Source organism: Arvicola amphibius, chromosome 9, assembly GCF_903992535.2.
Source record: "Arvicola amphibius chromosome 9, mArvAmp1.2, whole genome shotgun sequence".
Lineage (NCBI taxonomy): Eukaryota > Metazoa > Chordata > Mammalia > Rodentia > Cricetidae > Arvicola > Arvicola amphibius.
The window spans coordinates 87,182,126-87,207,183 of record NC_052055.2 but is presented as its reverse complement, the minus strand read 5'-3'; the positions used below and the strand labels follow the sequence as shown (position 1 = coordinate 87,207,183).

Sequence of the window (25,058 nt, the reverse complement as noted above, 5' to 3'; positions counted from 1 at the left end):
AGAATTTATTTAATATTAAATGTCAACTTTGTTCACTTTTTAAATTCTGTATTGTGAAGGCCAATCTTGGTTATCAACTTGACATGCCTGAAACTTCCTCAAACTGAAAACTGTCCAGATCTGATGGGCTCGTGGCTACACCTGTGAGGCATTTTCTTGACTGCTAACTGTAAAAGGAACCAGCCTACTGTGGACCTACTGCCCCTGGGCAGGTGGCTTTGGCTTTCTTGGGGTAGCTGAACTTGAGGCAGGGAGCAAACTGTCACTAGTGCTCTTTGGTGACTTCTATTTCAGTCCCTGCCCCCCCCCCCCGGCTCCTGCTTTGCAGGGCTGTCCTGACTTCAGTAGGTGATGTTCATAGCCTGGAAACTGAAACAAGGCCTTTCTTCCCTCGAGTGGGTTTGGTTTTGTTTTGGCTTTTCGAGACAGGGTTTCTCTGTCTAACAACCCTGGCTATTCTGAAACTTGCTTTGTAGACCAGAGAGCTCAGAAATGCCTTTATATACCAGAGGCCTTGAACTCAGAGATCAGCCTGCCTCTGTTGGAATTAAAGGTGTGCACCACCACCACCCAGTTCAAGTTGCTTTTTTGATTATCACAGCAACAGAAAACAAACTAGGACATCTTAGGAAAGGCTTTTTTCCCTTCTGGTGGTGGTGTTTTCGAGACTGACCTCCAATGTTGAACTTTTGATTCTCCTGCCTCCACTCCCAAATTCTCGAATTATAGGCTTGTGGTGCTGGTGATTGAACCCATAGCCTCAAGTGTCTGGATAAGCACTCTACCCAGAGGAATCACTTTTCTTTAGAAAGTAGAGTCTGGCTCCTTGATGGAGCTATGGTCAAGAGGAGGGCTACAGTTCCAGATTGGAAGGATGATTTAGTTTCTCACTTGGCTGGAATCTGGAATTCATGATGAATCAATAGACCTCACTGCATGAATAATTACATCGCAGGTTTTGGGTACTAATGGCATTTAAACCTTGCAATTGTAGGATTATCAGTAGAGGGTCAACTTGTAAAATTAAACTGCTGGGTGTTTTCTAAACAAAAACAACCTCTCCCAAAATGTTTTGGTATTCAAAAGAAACACTGATCTTTCTGTCCTTGCTAAAAATGTGCATATATTCAAATACATATATTCATGGGTAGCTGCCAACAGAATACCATTAAAACACAGACTTTAAGAAAATATATAGACATTAGTGACATGGTAGTCATAGTTGTGCTTGATGCATGAAAATAAATCCAGGTATGCAAATTCTTCACAAAACCACATCTCAAAGAGACAATGACAGTAGGAACCTCTGGAGGTTGAGCACTGGCCTTGAGTTGTTTGGCTGATTGCATAGACAAATTTGATTCTTCCTGGTGTTAAGTAGAGATTGATGGAGGCAATGTGAAAACAGGAAGGGGCAACTCCAGAAGCAGAATTGTTCTTTAATCAGAACAACTGAAGGACTGCAGTCTCTCTGTGGAATTGAAGCTATGTGCCCAAGACATGGAGGCCTTGGGCTTTTATAGGAAAGAAAAGGGAAAAATTAAAGGATGGGTGAGTTTATTTATGGGTTGGTTCCCCTGTAGCCTAGAAGTGGTAAATACCAAAAGGTTTAGTATTTGCTCAACTGATCAGAAGATTCCACAGGTGTTATCAGTCAACTTTAACAACTTTTCAGTCCACCTGAGGCTCTTAGATAATTATACTGGAACCCTAAAAAATAAAGGATCTAGAACTTCCACTACTTGAAAAATTATTCCACCCTCTAATTCTACCTGTAGATGAAAAGACCTAGCGTGGTTTAATTCTACTAACACTGATTGTAATGGTCTGTCCTGTCCCTTTAAGAGACAAGCCACACCCACTCCCTTTCCCATCTGCTGAGGCAAGCAGATCTTCCCTGCCTCTCTCTGCTCTTCCCCCTTCTCTTCTTCCCTTCTATAGCCCACTAAATAAATAATCCAACTTCACTCTACATGGCATGCCTATCCATATCTCTGTCTCTCATGAACACGTGGCTCCCTGACCAGGACCAGCTGCTTTTGGAGACCTGCACCATGGTCTTGTGGTGTGTCTATCCATCTTAGTCTCTCACCCACTATGCAGTTCCCTGCCTGGGACCTGGCTGCCTTTGTGGCCTATCATTGTCTCGAGACCCGCTGCCTGCTGCCTGTCGCCACTTGGGGACCTGCAGCGTTTCTGTTGCTGCACTCCTTGGGGGAACCTACATTGGTGCTGTGACTTTACTAGGCTCTCAACGAACCAGCAGCATTTTACTTAAACCATAACACCGATGACACAATAAAAGTTCCTTCTCTGACTTAGGTTTTTGTTCATTATTCTATTATAAATAGACAAAAATACATTTCATACTCAGTGAGTTAATTTCTTTTTCTAGACTTTCTAATGATGTCAGGAGGTAAATACACTGTAGAATTGATTTGCACTCTATTCCATCTATGCAGCTATGGAGAAGACATTATTCTAGGATAAGAATTTTTTTGGTGGTGCAGCTACTCTGGGGTTACCCATGTCCCTGTAAGTCACCTACACTATGTAAATAAACTCAATAAACTCACTGGTTCTTCAAGTTAGTCTTGGTGGAATGGTACCTTGGTTTGGTCCTCTATAAAGGAGGAAGTACATTTCCAAGAAAAGCAGTTCCACAATGGATGCAATCCAAACCATATCTTCTGTACTGAGGATTTGCCATTCATCTCAGCATTAAGAAACAGGTTAAGGGGGAATGACCAAAACATTATGTTTTCCGTCCTGAGTGTCATATGTATAGAAGAAAAACTAGCTCAGGATACCAAAGAGGAATTAGAATGTTTGAATCTAGAGAGATGATGGGGACTTCCAGTATTGGGATTGATCACAAGTGTGGAATTGTCAGAGATCACACAAAATCACTACAGTAAACCCCATGAGCAAAATGGCAATTTGAGTGTTTTGCCTAAGGACCTCTGATGTTAGCTAATGGATCATGGAGTATAGTGATGTGGGATTCCCCCTCTGTATGCTGTAATTACCATTACTGAATAAAGAAAACTGTCTTGGGAATAGAAGTAGGCTGGAAAAACTAAACTGAATGCTGGTAGAAGGAAAGAGGAGTGAGAGAGAAGCCATGGAGCTCCACTGAAGGCAGACATGCTGAAACTTTGCTGGTAGGCCACAACCTCGTGGTGGTGCACAGATTAATGGAGATGGGTTAAATTAACATGTAAGAGTTAGCCAGAAATATGCTTAAGCTATTGGCCAAACATTATTGCAAATAATATGGTTTCTGTGTGATTACTTTCAGGGCTGCGCATCTGGGAACAAACTAACGGCCTCCTCCAACAGTGTAGCACAAGTAATAGAAACCCGGAGAAAGATGCTATACAGTAGCTTTACATCTGAATATATAACATATTTGTTTAAAAATACTTTATCTTTTCTAAACATATCACAATATTATCACAATTAAAATCAACAATAATTGCCTAATATTAAGTATCCAATCATTCCAGATTTTCTTGATTGTATCATACTTTTAAGAATCTCCAGGGAAGGGACATATGTGTATCTCTGAAAACAATGTAAAAACAATTCTTTACATTTGTATATTTATTGTGTGTGTGTGTGTGTGTGTGTGTGTGTGTGTGTATGAGTGAGCACATGGCAGGCCAGAGGACTTGCAGGAGTCGGTTCTCTCCAGAATCATATGGGTTGGAGATCAAAATTAGGTGGTGAGGATTGACCAAAAGTGCCTTTACTGACACTGCAAATAATTTTTAAGGAAAGGTCGGTGCCTCAGTTAGCTAGGCTTGGTTGTGAGTGCCTGTAACCACACTAGCACTTGGAGGTAAGGCAGGAAGACTGGGGTTCCAGGCCAGCTTATGTGGCATATGACACCCTGTTTTGAAATGATGCTAACAATGTTCTAAAAATCATACTGTAATTCCTAACCCAAAGCTCAGTGTACATGGATTTAGTTATCTGGTGTTAAAGGGAGTCTCTTGCAGCTTCAGGCTCACTATGTGATTGAGGGTCACTTTCAATTCTTTGTTTGTTTGTTTGTTGTTTGATTTTTTTTCAAGACAGGGTTTCTCTGTGTAACAGCCCTAGTTGTCCTGGATCTTATTTTGTAGACCAGGCTGGCCTTGAACTCACAGAGATCTGCCTGCCTCTGTCTCCCAAATGCTAGGATTAAAGCATTTGAGCCACCACCACCTGGTCACTTTCAACTCCTAATTTTCCTCTCTGTGCCTCCCAAATCATGGGATTGCAGTCATGCACTATCATATTGAGCTAAAAAAATTATTTGACAAATAAAATAGTTTTGTATTCTTAGGATACTTTGGTATTTATATATTATAGAATGATTAAACCAACTAACATACCCACCACTTTATAGTCTTATCTTTTTCATGGACTGCAAACATTTAAAATGGGCTCATTTTTTTGAAATACAGGTTATTATTAACTATAGTCACATGCCTGTCCAGTGGATCTCAAGAAAAACCATTTTGACAGAAACTCTAGTCCCTTTGAAAAACATCTCTGTAGTCACTGGCCCCAGAATTAATTTATAATTAGTTACATAATTAAGTTGAACTAATTAATTATGTGTCTTACAATTGATTGGTTGAGTAATTGATTGATTGATTTCTTCCTTCCTTCCTCAGTACCACTGAACTTGAATTCAGGACCTCATGCATGCTAGACAAATCATTAAGCTATATCGCCAGCCCATTTTTACAATTTTTAATTTAAACATTTTAACATTCTTCCCCTCCCCCAAGTCCTCTCCCCCTTCCTACATACCCACTTTAAGTTCTTTCTAAAAATAAACACCAAAAACCCCCAAACCAAGAAAACAGTAAAACCATGCCCCCCAAACCCACCAAACTATAACCAAATAAAAGCAAACATACTCCCAGCACTTAGAAGGCAAAAGAAGGTGAATCTCTGAGTTAGAGGCCAGCCTGGTCTACAGAATGAGTTCCAGGACAGTCAAGAGAAACCCTGTCTTGAAAAACAAAACAAGCCGGGCAGTGGTGGTGCAAGCCTTTAATACTAGCACTCAGCAGGCAGAGGCAGGTGGATCTCTGTGAGTTCAAGGTCAACCTGATCAACAGAGCGAGTTCCAAGACTGGCTCCATATCTACTGAGAGACCCTGTCTTGGAAAAACACAAACAACCAAACAAAAACAAAAAAGCTGTGGAGTCCGCTCATTCACTCGTTCATTCACTTTTAAAAATATAATAAATTGAAATAAAAACTTTTACTTCAGAGTTGGACAAGACAAACAAACAGAAGGAAAAGAACCCAAGGAAAGGCACAATAATCAGAGATCCACTCATTCCCCCCCTCAGGAGTCCCACAGAAACACTAATCTGGCAGCCATAATATATACATAATATACAGATACAGAGGTATCTGGTACAGTCCCACGCAGGCACTTTGAATGCTGCTTCAGGTTCTGGGAATTCATATGTGTGCCAGGTCTATAAGGTCTTGAATCCTTGTCCTCCATCCCTCTGGCTCTTCCACTCTTTCTGCTTGCTTTACTGTGGGGTTCTCTGAACCCTGAGGGGAGGGATTAGATGGAGTGTTCTGAGGTCTCTCGCTCTCTTGGTAAGGTCTGGCTGTGGGTCTCTAGATATGTTCCCTTCTGCAGCAGGAGGAAGCCTCTCTGGTGATGGCTGAACAACACACCAATTCACAAGAATAGCAAAACATCATTAGGAGTCATTTCCCCTTTTTACTTTTTACACTGAAACAAGTCTCACTGAGTTGCTCAGGCTAGAATTGAACTTGGGACTTTTCTACCCTTAGCTTCCCAGTGATGGGAACCTAACGTGCCACCCTACCCATCTCAGTGATGGGAACATCAGCACGTGCCACCATACCCAGACAAAACAAGTTACTTCTTTATTCTGGTATGATGAAATTTGAGAGCTCTTTCAGGAAAGGGCTAGGATAGACAAGATGTCTGGTGACTTTCCAAGAATAATCAATCAAATAACTTGTGTGGGCTCTGCTGGTCCTCAATAATCTCCTATGACTCAAGCAAGGGGAGGTTTGAGTCATAATTCTATCAGTTCTGCAGATCATCTTTAGATGAGATCATCTGGATGGCTAAACCTTGTCTTTCCCTCAGTCAGCCATCTCATCTTCCTCATGAAAGAAAAAAAGAAAGAAAGGAGAGAGAGAGAGAGAGAGAGAGAGAGAGAGAGAGAGAGAGATAGAAAATAAGAAAGAAAGGAAGGAAGAAAGAAAGAAAGAAAGAAAGAAAGAAAGAAAGAAAGAAAGAAAGAAAGAAAGAAAGAAAGATTTTGTTGTGAAATTGCTTCGGAGAAATAATCACGTCTGATCAAAGCAATGAATCTGAAGTCTAGTTACACACCGGTATCCATGACAGAAGTTGACAAGCACTAATGATGAGATACCACCCCACAGCAGTTAAATCACTGCTTCTGTTAGTTAGTAACCAAGTGAAACTATGTTTTTAAGACTTCCTGGGCTGGGCATGGGGTGCAAACCTGAAGCCACAGTACTCTGGAGTCTGAGGTCTCGCCTCGGCAACGTAGCAAGACCTTGCCTCAAAAACAGCAACATCAGCAACATCACCCAAAGCGAAAGATTACACTGATGAACAGACAGGAGGAAGAAACACAGGTCTAAACTGGTCCAGTCGAGGGTGTTGGGAATCTCCAGCTAGGAGCTTGGGCTCTTGTCTCACTCCTCTGATTCTAAACTCCACCCCAGAGAAAGTCCGGCAAAAGACAGCCCCTCCCTGGGGCTACTCAAGACCACGCCTACAAGCTCTATAAGACTTGATAGGCATATTTGCCACGTGATTTTTCCGCTGCCTTCCCAATGGTCATCCAGGAGTTGCTTTGCTCTGCTCAGATTAAGATAGGATTTACTTATTCGGCCTGATCTGATTTATTACATCAGCAGCGGTGTTACTTCCAGGGGATTAAGCCCCTCTAGGAGTTGTCCAGGAAGAATGAGCGACTCAGATTTGACTGATAAGACAGAAGGGATTTTTGTACAGTCTTTGTTTAAAAGAAAAAATTCCCCTTCTTAAAGTAAGAGAAGATTCTAAGAGAAAAAAATTGGTATCAGTGTACTGACTTCCTGCCCAGCATAAGGTTAGCTAAATAGGCAAGCGCTGGTTGGTAGCCATTTCATAACTATGGGGTGGACATGGCTTATGCAATAAAATGGCAGAGCGCAGACTGGAAAGTCCCACTAGGAGAAGAAAGCCTTCAGTAAATACATTAAGAATAGAGGGTTTATCTCTCACAAATATGAATATTGTTGCAGAATTGAAGGTCTGGAAGAAAACAGAGGAGCAGAGAGAAACAGGCATTCGGCAGCCAGCCTTAAGTGACTGCGTGGGTAGACAAATTGCAATCCATAGAGAAACCAAAGACAATCAAGAGTGACAGTTGCCAAAGCAGAATTACAAAGAATGTGCCCCTGTAGTGGTCTCCTGCCTTTGTCCCTTCGGGGAAATGCTTGTCTCTGTGTGAGCCTGTTCCTGAGTCTCTAGCCGAATCACTAGGTGAGATGACTCAGGGATTGCTATTGATGAGGAGACCAGCAGGTGGCAAGAGAAGCAAAACTCCAAACAAAAGGACAAGTTGGAATTCCAGGCACCTCCACCTCCGTTCTTCACCCAGCTTCAAGGTAGAGGCCTCTGAGTGCGACGTCTCCCGTTTCCCTCACTCTCAGGTCCATGCAAATTCCTCTTTCGCTCGCCAGACTCCAAGCAATGCATCACAGAGGTACTTTACACACCGTCGTTTACTGCAGCGCTATTCATGATCCCAAGTTTTGGAACCAACCTAGCAACCACAGAGGAATGATAAAATACGACATAGATACACAACAGATATTGTTCAGCCATAAAGAAGAACGAAGCTGTGCCATTTAGAGGAAAACGGAGAAAATCATGTTGAATCAAATGTATCATTCTCAGAAGCATACATAAAATGTGTGCTATACAAAATGAAAGTAAAAGCAATGCTGTGTAAAAGGCCGAGGGGAACTAGCAGGGTGAAGGAGAAAGGGGAACGAAGGTAGTGGCTGTGGGGAAATAGGCTCAACGTACATTATGTATTTCTGTTCAGATGTCCTTGTGTAACAGAGTACTCAAAATGAATATTACACAATGAAAAACTTTAAAATAATGAAAGCAAAGCCAAAGGTTTTAAAAAAGGAAGGAAGCATTCTTTGAAAGTATTCTGACACCTTTACTGCAGAGACTGAACTAGGTTACAGTACAATAGGATGATGATACCAAAAATAAGACCTACTGCTAACTGCCACTCTTGTGGAACTTAGAGTCTACTGGGAGAGATACGTTGCCTAGGAAACAGGACAGGGAAGTATGAGAAGTACCCTAAAAGAAAAACAAGTGAAGTATGTGGAAGTAAAGCGAGCATCAGACATGGCTTAAGGAGAGAAGTTTTGTTGTTTGTGGATGTTTGTTGGCGTGAGATTGTAATTAACGTGGGAATCCTGAGAGTTAGGCATCAGCCATTCCCTTTTCACAGACACTGACTGGTAGGCACCCACTGTGATGCCGTTTGTAAATTTGTATTGACAGCCTTCCAAAAAGTTCTGTAAACTTTTAGTGGACAGACTTCCAGGTACCAGGATCTCTCACCTGAAGAGTGAAGTGGGTGTGTCTGGCCGGATGTCCTGCACCTGCTTCCCAGCCTTATCTCTGGGAATCAGAGTGAGGTGGCAGGTTTGTGGTGTGAAACTTCCCCCACCCTAGAAGGGCATAGCCAGAGAGTCCCACTAGTCCGTATAGGATCTGATCTCTCTCATTAGAGGCCCCAGCCATGCTGCCTCAGACGCTGGCTCCTGATCTCTCCTCGGAGTTCTTACCTGTTATTCACTGTCTGCCCATCGCACTAATAATAACAATAATAACTCTTCTAATAAACTTCATATGCCACAGCTGTTTATTTCAGCGTCCCTCCTGATCCCCCATCTGAGACCTTTCGGTGCTGGTTTTTGTTTGTTCAGTTGTTTTTTTTTGTGGATTTTTTTTTTTTTTTTTTTTTTTTTTTTGGTTTTTCAAGACAGGGTTTCTCTATGTAACTTTGGAGCCTGCCCTGGAATTCACTCTGTAGACCAGGCTGGCCTCGAACTCACAGAGATCTGTCTGTCTTTGCCACCCTAGTGCTGTGATTAAGGCGTGCGCCGCCACCTTCTTCTTCTTCTTCTTCTTCTTCTTCTTCTTCTTCTTCTTCTTCTTCTTCTTCTTCTTCTTCTTCTTCTTCTCCTTCTCCTCCTCCTCCTCCTCCTCCTCCTCCTCCTCCTCCTCCTCCTCCTCCTCCTCCTCCTCTTCTTCTTCTTCTTCTTCTTTGTAAATCTAGCTATCAGGGAAGAGTTCCTTACTCTCTAGGGATAATGTGAACACTATAGTTAATAACAGCTATTTTTTAGCCGTGAAATAGCTCAACTCAGGTGTGGTTGTAGTAATTAACAAGTCAAAAGACGTAGACCATAGTGTGAGAGTCAAAATTACATTTTAAGTTTTAATTAAATTCTATGCGTAAGAGATTCATGAAACACAAATGCCTCTGATCTCACAAGCCCAAAGACAATGAATGGAGGCTATTGTTTATGGGAGGTAGCAAGTCACAGATTTTACTGCCCTAAACAAGTTTGTTTGACCTTTCTGCAACGGTTGGGCTTAATCACACATGGTCACACGTGCACAGGAGATACATAGGCAGGAAATACATCAGGATGTATTCTTGCCCTTATTGGGCCTGATGGGAAATGCAGCGAATTGGGGATTTTCCTTCTTAAACTGTTGCAAACTGTGACATGGGCCATTTCCCAGGAACCTCATCTACCTGGTCTATATTTAATTAAATCTTGCTTCGGCCGGGCGGTGGTGGCGCATGCCTTTAATCCCAGCCCTGCCTGATTCTTGTTTTTTTTTTTTTTTCTCCTCTTTCTTTTCTTTTTTTCTTTTTTATTCTTTGTATTTTGTTTGTTTGTTTGTTGTTATTGTTGATTTTTGTTTTCTTTGGGACAGGATCTTACTATGTAACCATGGCCTGATACTCCCCATGTAGACATAGGCTGGCCTCAGACTCATAGAGATACAGCTGTCTCTGCCTCTCAGCTGATGGGATTAAACTTGATTTTGTTTGTATGAATCAATGCATTTCCATTTTATACAAACTACTTTTTCTAAACTGTTCTTTTTAATTAAATGAATCGCAATCTCTCTGTCTCCCTAACCTCCCTCTCTCTCCATCTTTCTCTCTGTGTCTGTCTCTCTTTGACTCAAGAGATTTGACCTATGGTCTCACACATGACATGTAAGTAATCTATCACCGAGCTGTAATCCCAACCTACTATAATTGATTGTAATAGGCTCTGGGAATATACCCGGTTCCTTATTGCATAAAGTTTATTTAACTTCATTTTATGTGCATTGGTGTGAAGTTATCAGACCCCTGGAACTGGAGTTTCAAACAGTTGTAAGTGGCCATGGGGGTGCTAAGAAATGAACTCAGGTCCATCTGGAAGAACATCCCATACTCTTAACGGCTGAGACAACTCTCCAGTACCTACACTAATAAGTCTTAAACTAATTACTCTGGTTGTCTTTAACTGCCAATTTGGCACAGTCTAACACCATCTAAGAAGAAAGCCTTAATTGAGGAATTGCCTAGATAAAAATCTGCCTCCGGGCATGTCTGTGGGAGATTATCTTGATGGTTAATTGATGTAGGAGGGCCCAGCCCTTTGTGGCAGCTTTACCCCAGGCAGGTGATCCTGAACTGTTTAAGAAATCCAGTTTAGTATAAGCCGAAGCCAGCTCCGGAGCAAACAATAGCATCCTTAGTCTTTGGTGTGCGTTTGTTTGTTTGTTTGTTTGTTTGTAAAGTGAGCTCCTTGTTTGGAGGCAATCTTAGGAGAAATAGAAAGCAAATCTCATTTCTTGTTCTGTTTGAGTTTGCCTTAACTTTCTTCAATAACAGGCTGTGATCTGGAGTGTAAGCCAAAAAACCCTTTCCTCCCAAAGTTCCTTTCAGTCAGGGAATTTTAATTACAGCAGAAGTGAAACTAAAACAGCGACATTTTAATCTTTTGTGCTTTAGTTGGTTACTTCCAGGTCAATATTTTTAATTAAAAAAATTATTTTTTGCTGGGAAGTGGTGGTGTACCCCTTTAATCCTAGCACTCAGGAGGCAGAGGCAGGCTAGTCTTTGTGAGTTCGAGGCCAGCCTGGTCTACAGAACAAGTTCCAGGACAAGCTCCAAAACTACACAAAGAATCCTGTCTCAAAACAACAACAACAACAACTTATTTTATGTGGGTTGTATGTGTGAAAATTACCCCACTCTGTCTTAGTTAGGGTTTCTATTGCTGGGAAGAGACACCACGGCCATGGCAACTCTTATAAAGGAAAATATTTAATGGGGTGGCTAACAGTTTCAGAGTTTCTGTCCTTTATCATCATAGGAGGACATGGAAGTGCACAAGAGACATGGTGCTAGGGGAACTGAGAGTTTTACATCTTGCTATGCACACAACATGAAGTGGTCTTAGCCACTGGGTGTGGCTTGAGCATATTTTAGACTTCAAAGCTTGCCCCCACAATGACACACTTCCTTCAACAAGGCCACACCTTTTAATAGTGCCACTCTCTTTGGGGACCATTTTCTTTCAAACCACCACACCTTCCTTCTGTGAGAATCCAATTTCCTATTTTCCTTTAAAGTCACTAATTATTTCAGGTTTTAAAACATCTGAAATAATGAGATATAAAAAATAAAATAACAACAACAAAAAGCTATATTTGGTCCCAGACCAAATGATGCACAGACCACACAATGAAACATAAATCTACTTAATTCTGCAGTACATGTAAAAAGAAATAAAAACCAAACCTTAGTGAAGTGTAGAGTGTTTTGATGAATACACATTACAATTTAAATCAAAAGGAAAACACCATGACTTCATAATGTTAGTAAAACCTTAAAGCACACAACACAGTGAGGTGAATTGCCTGGGCTTTACGACATTGCTGCATAGCGAGAAGACCAATGGCTAGAATAAACATACATGAAATATTCGTTACCCTTCCCCATCTTCAGCATTTTATACTGGGATGATAATGCTCAGTTGTTGCAGATTTCTCATCTGTACAATAAACAGTTCCTCGGGAAGGAACAAAAAAGTTTCCAGGAACAGTGCAGATGGGAAGCGCAGAGAAGAATATTCCTCTTGGTTCTATAGTAACAGAACCTGATCGTCTGGCACTTGGCAACTGGTCCTGTCTCCTTCTTATACATTCCAGTTTCTTCTTGTGGAAATTAACAGAGAAACCTTCCCAGGCGAAAGTTACAATTATACCCACTGTCTTTTCTCTCAGCTTTCTGAGAGTCAGGAATTTGAGGGGCTTAGCTAAATAGGTCTGCTTGAAGTCCCCAGTGCAATTACAGCGGTGGGAACAAGGGCTGTGGCAGCTGGGGGCAATTTAGGCATCTCCAATCAGCCTCAGGGTTCTCCATGTGGTATCTCCATGAGAAGTGGTGCATTTGTGCTCAGAAGGTTAGGACTCCTTATATATGATTTGCATCTCCACTGTCATCCCAAGGAACTCACAGAGACTAAAGTGACAAGCCCAGGGCCTATATGGGTCTGTGCTGGGTCCTCTGTATATATATGTGTATATATATATATATATATATATATATATATATATATATATATATATATGGCTTTTTTCCCCATCTCTGAAATCTCAAAGTGTGCACTAGACTGAAGAGGAAAAACCATAGCTAGCACAATCTCTTGATAAGAGAGAAAATGTAGTGCAGAATGAACAAGTGGCCCAAGAGAAATTGGAGCCTTCTTTTAAAAGTTAATCTGCTAGATAAGGCAGAGTAAAAGAATGTAGAGCCGGGCAGTGGTGGAGCAGGCCTTTAATCCCAGCTCTCGGGAGGCAAAAGCAGGCAGATCTCTGTGAGTTCGAGGCCAGCCTGGTCTACACAGAGCTAGCTCTAGGACAGGCTCCAAAGTTACAGAGAAACCCTGTCTCAAAAAAAAAAAAAAAAAAAAAAAAAAAAAAAAAAAAAAAAAAAAGAATGTGGGAAGAGACAGTTGGAATTGAGAGAAGCATTTGAGGAATGATATGAAAACATAGTGCAATGGAAGCTCCCTAAAATATATGAATTTGATCTTAACGAGGTCTCCTAATAATGGGAGATATGAAGTCTCAGCTGGCCATCTCCTGTTACCAAGTGAGGTTCCCAGTAGATAGACTGAGTTGCATCCTATTGAGATGTTGGTCAAAGGGCTCCCATGGAAATCCCCAAACAACCCAGGCTGTTGCTAAGACAACAGTTGTTCTCCTTAAACTGACAGCAGGGCTCCATGGTCAAGGGCAACACCCACACAACTCCTTGAACACGGACAAGTTGAGCTAGGCCTATGTACTAGTATCTTTGATTCAGGAAGGCTACCAAAAGAGAAGCATAAACACCAACCTAGCCACAAAAGCTTTCACCCACAATCTGTCCTGCCTGCATACTACACTAAAACAGTGGAGCTACAGAACCTTGTGGGAGTAGCCAATCAATGCCTGATTTGACTTAAATTCCACTTCAGATTATAGAACCCAAAGCCAACACTGCTTAGGTAATCAAGAACTAGAGACTAAATAGGCCAAAGACCTAGGGTAAAATCAAACATTATTTACCTTAAAAAAAAAAAAACAACCAATAAAATCACTCTTAATGATATAGTGCTATACTCATAGACCAGTGCCTTATTCAGTCATCATCAGAGAAACTTCTTCCAGCAAATGAAAACATGCACAGACCTACTGCTGGACATTACCTTAGAGAGAGAGCACAAATCTCTACCCGCAGAGCTGAAGGAACCCTGAAGAAAAGAAGGCAGAAAAGTGTAAGAGCCAGAGGGAATCAGGACACTAGGAAAACAAGGCCTTGTGAATCAGCTAAGCAAGCTACCTATGAACTCACAGAGACTGAAGAAGCAAGCACAGAGCTTACATGGGTCCTCTGTGCATATATTATAGCTTTTAGGTTAGTATTTTATGGGACGTCTGAGAACGAGTGGGTCTCTCTCTGATTCTTATGCCTACTCTTGGGACTCTTCTTGGGTTGTCTTCTTCAACTTCAGTATGATTGTTTTTGCTTTATCTTGCTATATTTTATTTTGTCGTGTTGGTTATCTCTTAGAAGCTTGTTCTTCTTCTTCTTTTTTAAAAAAGATTTATTTATTATGTATACAACATTCTGCCTCCATATATGCCCACATGCCAGAGAAGGATGCCAGATCTCAGTACAGATGGTTGTGAGCCACCATGTGGTTTCTGGGAATTGAACTCAGGACCTGTGGAAGAGCAGCCAGTGCTCTTAACCTCTGAGCCATCTCTCCAGCCCCCCTAGAAGGTTGTCCTTTTCTTTTTCTTTTTGGATTTTCAAGACAGGGTTTCTCTGTGTAGACTTGACTTTCCTGAAACTTACTGTGTAGACCAGGCTGTCCTCGAACTCACAGAGATCTGCCTGCTTCTGCTTCTGCCTCCCGAGTGCTGGGATTAAAGGCATGTGCCATGACCACACAGCCAATGCTGTTTTTTTTTCTAATGAGAGACAGAAAGGGAGTAGATCCAGAGTGAAGAGAAGGTAGAGAGGAACTGGGAAGAGTAGAGGGATGGGAAACTATAATCAGGATAAATTACTTGAGAAAAAAAATTATTTTCTTTCCTTTCTGGCTGTCTGTCTTTCTTTCTTTTTCTTTTCTTTTTTAGTTTTTTGAGACAAGGTTTCTCTATAGGTTTGCAGCCTGTCCTAGAACTAGCTCTTGTAAAAGCAGGCTGTCCTAGAACTCACAGAGATCTATCTGCTTCTGCCTCCCAAGTGCTGGGATTAAAGGCATGCACCACCACTGGCTGATTTAAGAATATATTTTCAATAAAAGTGAAAAAAAATCTGCCCCACAGAATTAACTCATAATGTGGACTTTGGGCAATTTTTAATTTTCCTTATTATTAACTAAACCATATTTCACGTTTGTTTTTGTAAACTTTGGTATATGTAAGTAATAAGGCAAATGAAGAACACATATTTGACTTTGGTGCCACACCAGGCAGCCTTAAGAGTCCTGCCCACAGTAAAGTATCAGTGCATGGTCTCCTGTTCTTTATATTTCCTATAATAAAGCATGTATTACTTTTAAGCCATGGAAGGAAAAGATATCATGACTTTGTAGTGAAAGCAAAGGCCATTCCCTGGGATGGTCTCTGGTTACTTTCGTTTATTTCTGTTCTCTGTGAATTCTGAATCAATGCACAGACAGTACAAGCAGACACACAAAGGGGCATTTCCTAATCACTTTAACACTGAACAGAAGCCACGTTAGCCCCCCTCTCTCTGAAAATAAGTTACAGTTTCTGGTGGTTTGAATAGGAAATGTCTCCCCTATGCTTGTGCATTTGAACACTTTTTGCTCGGTAGTGATGCTTGGGAGAGTTATGGAACTTTCAGAACACAGAGAATTGCTGGAGAAAGTACATCACTGGGGGCAGGCTTTGAATTTACAGTCTCAGCCCACCTCCACGTTACTCTGTTTCCTCTGTGTAGTTGAGATGTGATTCTTCAGCTTCCTGCTCCTGCCACCTTGCTTTTCCCACCATTATGGACATACATCCCTCTGAAACTATAGGTCCAGAAAGTCTCCCTTTGGTGGTTTTCAATCATGGAATTCTATCGCAGCGACAAACAAGTAAACATGCAGAGAGAAGTCGGTACCTGGGGTGTGTGATGCTGCTGAGAAGTGTGTTTGGGGAGGGCTATGAAAGATTTCAGAAGGTTGGAATAGAAAAATGGTTGAACGGTGTAAACATTCTAGCAGGATCCTGGAAGATGGCAATGCTGAGAGGAACGAAGACAGTGGAGGCCTGGCTCACGTTTCATTCAGGGAGGAAAATATTTATTTCAGCTTACAGGTTAAAGTCTATCATGAAAGGAAGTCAGGGCAGGAATGGAAGGCAGGAATCTGGAGGTAGAAACTGAAGCAGAAGCTGATCTGATGGAGGAATGCTGCTTATTGGCTTGTTCTTCGTTTATTTCTCTGTTTTTGTTATAGAGCCCTGGACAACCTGTTCAGGGTTGGCAACCACCCACAGTGGGTAGTGTCCTCCCACATCAAACATGAATAAAGAAAATGTTCCTGCAGACCTGCCTACAGGCCAATCTGATGGAAGCATTGTCTCAGTTGAGGTTTCTTCTTCCCAGATCAATCTAGCATATGTCAAGTTGACAAAAAAATGAACCAGCACAACATAATAACCATTTATTTCTCATTTATTTAAATACCCATGTCACAAATTGAAATTAATATGTCTGAATCTGTTTTTAAATCCTACCTTCCACTGCTCTCAGGGTTGTTGTTTTTGCTTGTGTGTTTGTTTGTTTCCTTTTTTAAGAACAGTGTCTTTGGTAGCACAGGCTAGCCTCAAACTTCATAGAAAGGTAAGGTTGACCCTGAATTCTTCAGTGCTGAGATTATAGGGTTGAAGGCATGTGCTACTATGCATGGCTTCAGGTTTGTTTGTCTTTTAGATAGAGAGCTCCCCTGCCTTCTGGGGACTTGAGTTGTGCTATGTGTATTGTGCATGCTGGCCTCAGTCTCCTGAGTTCAAGTGAATGTCCATTTCATTCCCCCAAGCAGATGAGACTCCACAGGTATGTGTCAGGGCACTTGGATAAATTTTATCTCTTCTAAAGAAAGCTTATATATTTATATTCATGCATGTAACACATGTATGTCTTTGACAGGGATAATCTTATCTCTTTAAAATTTTCTTGACCCCTTTTGGCTCTATCCATTTGAATATTGGATGAGTCTACCAAGTTCCTTAAAAACCTATCTGGGATACAACAGGGAGTGCAATAAAATCGTAAATAATTTTTGGAAGGCTCCTCATCCTTAAGCTGAGATCTTAGAATTGGTTTGAGCAGTTTTCTGTTTATCCTAGGGTATCTTCTATTATGATATGTAATTAAAACTTTAAGTTCTGCATTGGTCAATACCCATAAACTGTGAAAACTACAGATTTCAATTCATAAAAATAAATTGAGAGTGGTTTATCAATTATAGCAAACCACCACATGAATACAAGACATTGCCTAGGCTCTGTTAATACAGAGACATATGTGTTCTGCTCTCGAATAATTAATAGTTTAGTAGGGGAGACAGAACATCAAACAATTACAGTTACTGTGCTATGAAAAAGCAATGCCTGACCTTTACTACATTTTTAGCTTCCTGGATTTTTCCTAGTCTCTAAACCAAAGATATCTTCCCTGGTTTGCCCTGCACAGACATTGGACAAGGTTCAGTTCTTGTGGGACAGTGAGTTCCAGTAGATTAGATCTATCACTCTTAGGAATTGATATCCCAGATTAATTGCCTGATTCCCTACCAAGAAAAATGTGCCTGTACTAACAGCAAAATAATGCCACTCTTGAGGAAGTCACACCCTTGCCCACAACTCCCAGATACTAAGGCTAGCCACTGTAGATATCTCTTCAATCAGTGGGAAATTGGTATTTTCTAAGAGAGACGTCTGTGTTTTATCTCTTTTCCTTGTAGTGACACTCAGAGCCTCTCACATTGTAGATGACATAAGTGTGTGCTAAATTGATTTGACAGTTTGTGTCAAGAAATCACCTAGAGGGTTGAGAGACAGAGGGCTCAGTAGTTAAGAGCACTGGCTGCTCTTCCAGAGGTCCTGAGTTCAATTCCCAACAACCACAAGGTGGCTCACAACCATCCGTAGTGTGATCTGGCTCCCTCTTCTGTCATGCAGGCTTACATGCAGCCAGAACACTGTTACATAATAAATAAATCTTTAAAAAAATCACCCAGAATTACAGGAAATCTCCCCTGAGATACTTTGAAATCCCAGAGGGAACCAGCAAGATATGTTTCCTCTGGTAGTGTTAACCTTAAAAGGGATCTTCAATTCACTACATCAAATATGTCATTTTTCACTCAGTGTCTGAAGCATGTATCCTAAAATATATGCAGGCCTTATATTATTTTTTATCAATATATCAGAATATCAACCAACTCCCTAATTTTGAGTAATTGCTACTTTAGAGGTCTTGGCAGAAAGCAGAGCACAAAATACAGTGATAGCTTTGTATGTAAGACTCTTTCCACTCTGACTTCCTCAGTGGGTCTTGAACTACTCATGTTGGACAGAGTTTGGCGATGAGCACTCTTGTTGGCTGCAAGGTCAGCTGCATCAAGGGACAGCCACCACTGTCCTCCTGGGCCCCCAGATTAAGGCCTTAAAAATACCAACCAAAATGCAAGACCATTCCCCTTCCTCTGCCACCTGGCAATCAGTGGCAGCCTGACTATAAGACTGACTGGGAATTATTCATCCGTTAGTGGACGTAGAACCTCCCTCAATCCTCCAAAACCTGTAAAAGGGAATCTCCACTTTGCCCCATGGTCTGAACCCATGAAGACCTAGCTCAGCGCTAAAGTGTGTGAGACCCTGACATCAATGCCCAGTACTGTAAGACAAAAAAGGAGGAAGAAGAAGAAGAAGAAGAAGAAGAAGAAGAAGAAGAAGAAGAAGAAGAAGAAGAAGAAGAAGAAGAAGAAGAATTAACTTAATAAATCTCTTATCCAAATAAAATAATCTCATTGTTGTCTCAGGTTTGAAACCTGAGACACTTCAGAAAAAAACTCTGTCTTTGGAGACGTAAAGAATTCTCTATTTAGTATGTTTGTGGTTGGTGTAAACAATAATTAGTGATGCTATAATTAAAGAAGTTGGGTTTTTAATGTATAGTTAATTATGTTTATGTATATGCATATAATTATATGTACACATATGTAATACATTTTAGAAATAATATTTTAGTCTTTTACAAGAAATATCAGAAAAGTAATATTCTAAAAGTCATGTTTTAAGTCCATAAATATCTCTCCCTTTGCTGAGTTTCTGCTTGTGTTGGTTGATGTGATTCCAAGAGCTAGCAAACGTCTAAAATGTTTATCTATTTGGTATGCACAGTCTTGGCAGTAAAAAGACAATGGTCTGTTTGTTGCGTCAACAAAACTTGAAATGAGGGTGTGGTCATTTGAATGAGAAATTTCACCCATAGTTTGGATATGTGAATGCTTGGTCTCTAGTTGATGGCACTGTCCTAGAGAGGCAGTGACGGAGGAAATGTGTCACTGGGGCCAGGTTTTGAGAGTTCATAATCTCACCTCATTTGCATTCTCTGCTTCAAGTCTGTGGTTGAAGGTGCAGATACTCAGTTTCCTGTCCTGCCACTGTTTGGAGTACAAAGGTCCTCGCCCTCACAGATAAGCATTAAGGAAACCAGGAATGGTGAACAGGCAGGACTGGCTTTTCAACGGGAAAGATGTATAACTTGTTTTTCTCCCAGAAGACTGGGAATGGAGGTGATTGATAACCTTGTGATTTATGCTCTCTGTAGGCCCATACCAAATCAAACTGCCATAAACAGGACCGGAAGTGGTCTAGGTGACCTCTGTGCTAGGCATTTCCCCAAGCTCCCACAACCAGGACCGGAGGTGGCTAATATCCCAAATGACCTCTATGCTATCTGTCTGACCAAAACCACACCAGATCCTCCCCTAGGCCCTTAAGATAATGCCTGTTGCCTATCTACAGAACCCATCTCCTTGGAGTTGAGTTTCTATGTAATTATGCCTCCTTGTGCAGAGGGGATTGTGTCACACCAGGAAATACTTTTCCAAATTGTACTGTGCTGGACTATGCTTACAGTAAACTGCCCAGAGTCGGATTTGAAAAGTTTGAGCTAGCCTGGCTAGCTAAGTTGTGTTGAAGCAGACTTCCTTCTTGCTTCTCATGGGATGTTTCAGGGCTTGCCACATGCCACCATGCCTGCCTGCTGCTGTCTCTCCCCACCACAACGGACTTGTCCCTCTTGAATCCTAAGCAAAAATAAATTCTGCCTTCCTGAGTTTCCTTTGGTTATAATTTTCTTACCACAGCAACAGAAGCATAGCTAGTACAGAAAGGCAGGCCTGATGGCTCAGGAATGTAATCCTAACACAGGCGTTCCAGGCAGGAGGACTGGTATTTAGGTCATCCTTGGCTATACAGAAAGTTTAAGACTATCCTGAGCTACATAAGACAAATTCAAAACAATAGAATAAAAATCCTCATGCCTGTGTACACGCATAGCAACTGAATCTGATGAGAAATAAGTCGAGTAGCTGTGTGTATAATGAGACAGAATGATTGGCTGGAAATCACAGAATTCTAAACTAGAACAATTTTTCTTGTTTCAGTTCAGTAAATTATTAGTCAAGCACAGTCCAGTCACTGGTGAATGGTTTGCTTTTTTGTTCATTGTTTTGAGACAGGTTTTTCTTGTGTAGCCCTGGATGCTCTTTGTAGACCAGACCTGCTTCTGCCTCCCAAGTGCTGGGATTAAAGGCGTAGGCTACCACATGTATAGCATATTTTTTAACATAGTTTTTTTTTTATTGATTCTTTGGAAATTTCACAGCATACACACTAATTCCACTCACCTAGTAACCCCATATCCTCCCCTGACCCCTGCAGCATCCCCCAAAAGGAAATTTTAAAAAATCAAACCAAAACATAACAAAGCAAGCAAACAAACAAAAATAAGAACAACAAAAAACCCCTCTTTGCGTCTCCTTTCCTGCCTCCCCAACACCTCTTCCTTCATCCAGGTGGCCTTGGGAGCAGTTTGTCACACACCACACCCTTTCATCCAATTAGCTTTATCCGTGAATGTTCACTGCAATGAGTCACTGGTCTGGTTCAGGACCTCAGGTTTCTGGTACAGCATTATCGCTGGATCCTCACCAAAGCTCCTCTGAGATTATCCTGCAATAGCCCTGAATCATGGAGAGCCTGTGGGTATCATTCCTCAGGACCAGTCCCTTCAGGAGCTCCAGTAGATCCTAGATGGGGTAAATGTTAGGTTGGAACTAAACAAGGCCCAGCTGTGGGCTAGGGTGGTAGCTGGGCTTGTCAGTCCAGGACACTGGGGCCACAAGCCTCAGATGAGGGGACAGAGTCAACTCCCCTATACCTATGCCATCAATGTCAGTTCTCCCTCACCTGTGGTGCGGGTTGGGGCCATCTCCCAAGTGCAGGGGCTGGCTCTCCCGTGAGGGTCAGTAACAACTCTATTGCTACAGTGGCCAGCAAGGTAGGACCAGCTTTTTCAGGGCCAGCAAAGGGCAGGGCTGGCTCAGCCTGGCCTTCTCATTTCATTACACATGGTTTCTATGGCCCCCAGAAGTGACACAGGCCACAGATATCAACTGTAGCATGTTTTTAATAGAGGATGAGGCAAAGCAGTTTCTGAAGTTTAAATACCTTGTTGTCTTAGGGTTTTTATTACTGTAAAGAGGTACCATGACCACAGCAACTCTTATAAAAGAAGACATGTAACTGAGTTGGCTTCCAGGTCCAGAGGTTTAGTCCATTATCATTATGGCAGGAAGGATGATAGCATGCAGACAGGCATGGCACTGGAGAAGGAGCTGAGAGCTCTACATTTAGGTCCACAAGCAGTAGGAAGTGAGCTGTCACACTATACTGGGCATAGTGAGTATAGGAGCCTCAAAGCCCACCCCTTCAATGACACACTTCCTCCAACAAGGCCACACCTACTCCAACAAGGCCACACCTCCTAAATGTGCCATCCCTATAACAGCTATTTTCTTTTAAACTACCAGTTATATAATACTTTTATGTATGTATGTCCATGGATATAAATGTAATTTAAATATTATATATATATATGATTATATGATAACTATTTTAGAAAGAATATATGTTGTATTCACATTGCATTGAACAGGATTGTTGAGATATTTGCTTGTTTATTTTAAGAGGCAAACAAAATTGAGTGTGGTAGAATACTGTAGTCATTCTAGCGCCTGAATGGCAGAAGTAGAACGATGGAGAGCTCAAAGCCATGCTAGGCTACATAATGAGTCCCTATCTCAAACAGAAAGAAAGAAAACAAAATCATCAATTAAACATAAGTTTGCTGACATAACACTTTTTGGAAATCTTAAAAGGTTTCCAGCCCCAGCACACTATATTTTAACATAGGAATATCCAAAGCAAAGAGTGCTAATTTATTTTGAATTCACCACAGTTATCTGTCCAAAGGATATGAAGCATAAAATGACTTTATCTTGGAATGTGTTTTATTTTATTTTATCACTTTGTAATTCATTATTTTCTTAAATTGCTCAGTTTTCTCTATGCTGTCATTAAATTGAAATTCTAGACTGATAAATTGCATCTCTTGTTGGCTTCTCTATTTTTTTGTAATATTTATTGGTCGTCCTACATTAACTGAGAAACTTTTCATCTTCCAAGCTCTTGAATAAAATGTAGTTGGCACAGTGAGTGGAAGTAATGATGGAGTGAACGACAAGGCAAAGGCGTGCATTTAGTGAAGAGACTCTGGCCATTGTATTTCTTGACATGTGGAGAACATTTCATTCTTTAAGAAAGGGAGAAGGCAGACAAGGAGCAAAAAATTTTCTGACACAAGACAAAAAAAATTACCTGACACAAAGTAAAACTGTTAGAAAAATGAGCCAGAGTATAATCCTGCAGAAATTCAGCTTCTAATGAGAGAGCTCCTTAAGGTGTTACAATCAAGGGGCAAATGTGTGTGTCTACTGAATGGTAACCATAGGCTTGAAGGGCAACCTCCAGCAAATGTTCCGGAGAACACATTTAACTTCTGATATTCAAATTTTGTAGTCTGTGCACTGGATGAACAAAGGCAAGATATTAATCGGTATTCTTGTTTTCTCAGATAGAATACGTTGGTATTCTATCTTTTATGTTCAACGCAGCAGTTAGAAGTAATTTTGAAATCATGTGTATGTATATGGAAATATGATTGGCAGCTGCCCATGAAAGCCGGAGCAGTCCCATGTAGTTGTAAACCATCTGACAAGGAGTTCTGGGAATTAAACTCAGGGCAAGAGCAGAGCTCATTCCTAATCGCTGAGCCATCTCTTCAGCTCAAGCATTTCTCAATTAAATGCACATATACTAAAAACATGGTGTTGCCCGTGACTTGAGCACTTACCAAGTGATTAGCAAAAAAAGTGATTATAATGATTATAATCATTGTGCTAGTTATTGACTTCCTGTTTGGGAACCTGATTTTACCTTTCTTTCCCCCCCCCCCCCTTGGGAAACAGCTTTATTTACAAAACAAGTCTAAAATAAGAACACGAAATGACAAGCCTAGGGAAGTACAGGACTAGCTTTGGGGACCCACGTATAAAGCCCAGACATACAAAGGGCTTAAAGGAAGGCCAGCTATATGAGGGGAACCTAAAATTTGAATTCCTTGTATTTCTTGCTGCCCCCTGATTTTCCCTTTCTACCAAAGCAGTCCAATATTGCAGCACTATGCTGTGGATGATAGTCAAAGACTCCATTACAATACAGTAAGAAGTGTGAGGATCAAGTAGACTACACACAGGAAGAACTCGCTTTGGAGCTGTGCTCAGGAAATCAGCCATATTTTACTATGAACAGTAAGTGAAGCTGCTCTTTCTCTGGGGAGGGACTTCACGGAAAGGTTTTGATAGAGGCTACTGAGAGGAAGATTGTTCCTTGAGACCATGAGATTTATTTAATGGCTATATTATCTGCAGGCATATTTCTCATATATTCTTTAATTGTGTCCGTAAATACCGACAGTTTGAGGCATACTAAATTGGAGAAGTTGCTAGGTCTACTTTATTTTTCATAAGACCTCAAAGTCATTGTCAATCTACATAAGAAGGTTTGGAGCAGGAAAGTGTTAAGAGATGTCCTGGCTAGGTGCCTGAGGGCAAGAATGCAGAGCACTCAAGAATGAAGTGTGGTGGGGTCTTGTAGTCATACCCAGAGAGCCCCACATTAGTCTGGATGGAGTATAACAAAGGTATATTTATTTGGGAATAAACTCACAGTAAGGGTGAAGATTCGCAGTCTTCCAGTCTCCTTTTACAGGGTCTGAAGAGGGGTAATGCTTTCTGGAGCACCTAAACAGGAAGACGATTTTAAGGAATTTGGGAAAGGGCAAAGGGGGAGGAGCATTTGCACTCTGATGTAATAAAAAAATAATAGGCTGTGACGGAGGTGTAGGGGAAAGGCACCGGTCTGTTTGCTTTCTGTTGCCATGATAAACATCATAACCAGAAGCAACTTGAGGAAGAGAAGGGTGGTTTCTTCTTACAAGGTACAGTCCATCATCAGGGGGAGCCAGGGTAGGAGCTTAAAGCAGGAACCTGGAGGCAGAGACCACAGAGAAATGCTGATTTTTGGCTTGTTCAGCTGCTTTTCTTTCTTTCTTTCCTTCTTTCCTTCCTTCCTTCCTTCTTTCTTTTTTGTTTTTGTTTTTGGTTTTCGAGACAGGATTTCTCAATAGCTTTGGAGCCTGACCTGGAACTAGCTCTTGTAGACCAGGCTGGCCTCGAACTCACAGAGATCCACCTACCTCTGCCTCCTGAGTGCTTGGATTAAAGGCGTGCGCCACTACCGCCTGGCTATCAGCTGCTTTTCCTTTTTTTTTTTTTTTTTTTTTTGTTTTTCGAGACAGGGTTTCTCTGCAGCGTTTTTAGAGCCTGTCCTGGAACTAGCTTTTGTAGACCAGGTTGGCCTCGAACTCACAGAGATCCCCCTGCCTCTGCCTCCCGAGTGCTGGGATTAAAGGCGTGCGCCACCACAGCCCGGCTCAGCTGCTTTTCTTATACATCCCAGGCCACCACATAGTAGGCTAGGTCTTCCCACATCAATTAGCAATTAAGAAAATGCTTCACTGTCTTGTCTGGGGAAGAGCACACCAATTGGCTATCCACTACCAAATGATCAGCCCTGTAAACATACATACAGGTAACGTTATACAGACTGAACAGGTTATATTTAGGAATGCATATAAATAACAATGACAAATAAAGCCATAACTTT

The 25,058-nt window shown here is 41.4% G+C and overlaps 1 pseudogene; it reads right to left on the bottom strand.

The window, feature by feature from the left end:
• Positions 1–5,550: 5,550 nt before the first annotated feature.
• The window catches only part of LOC119823746, a 38,959-nt pseudogene continuing 19,451 nt past the window's right edge, over positions 5,551–25,058 (bottom strand).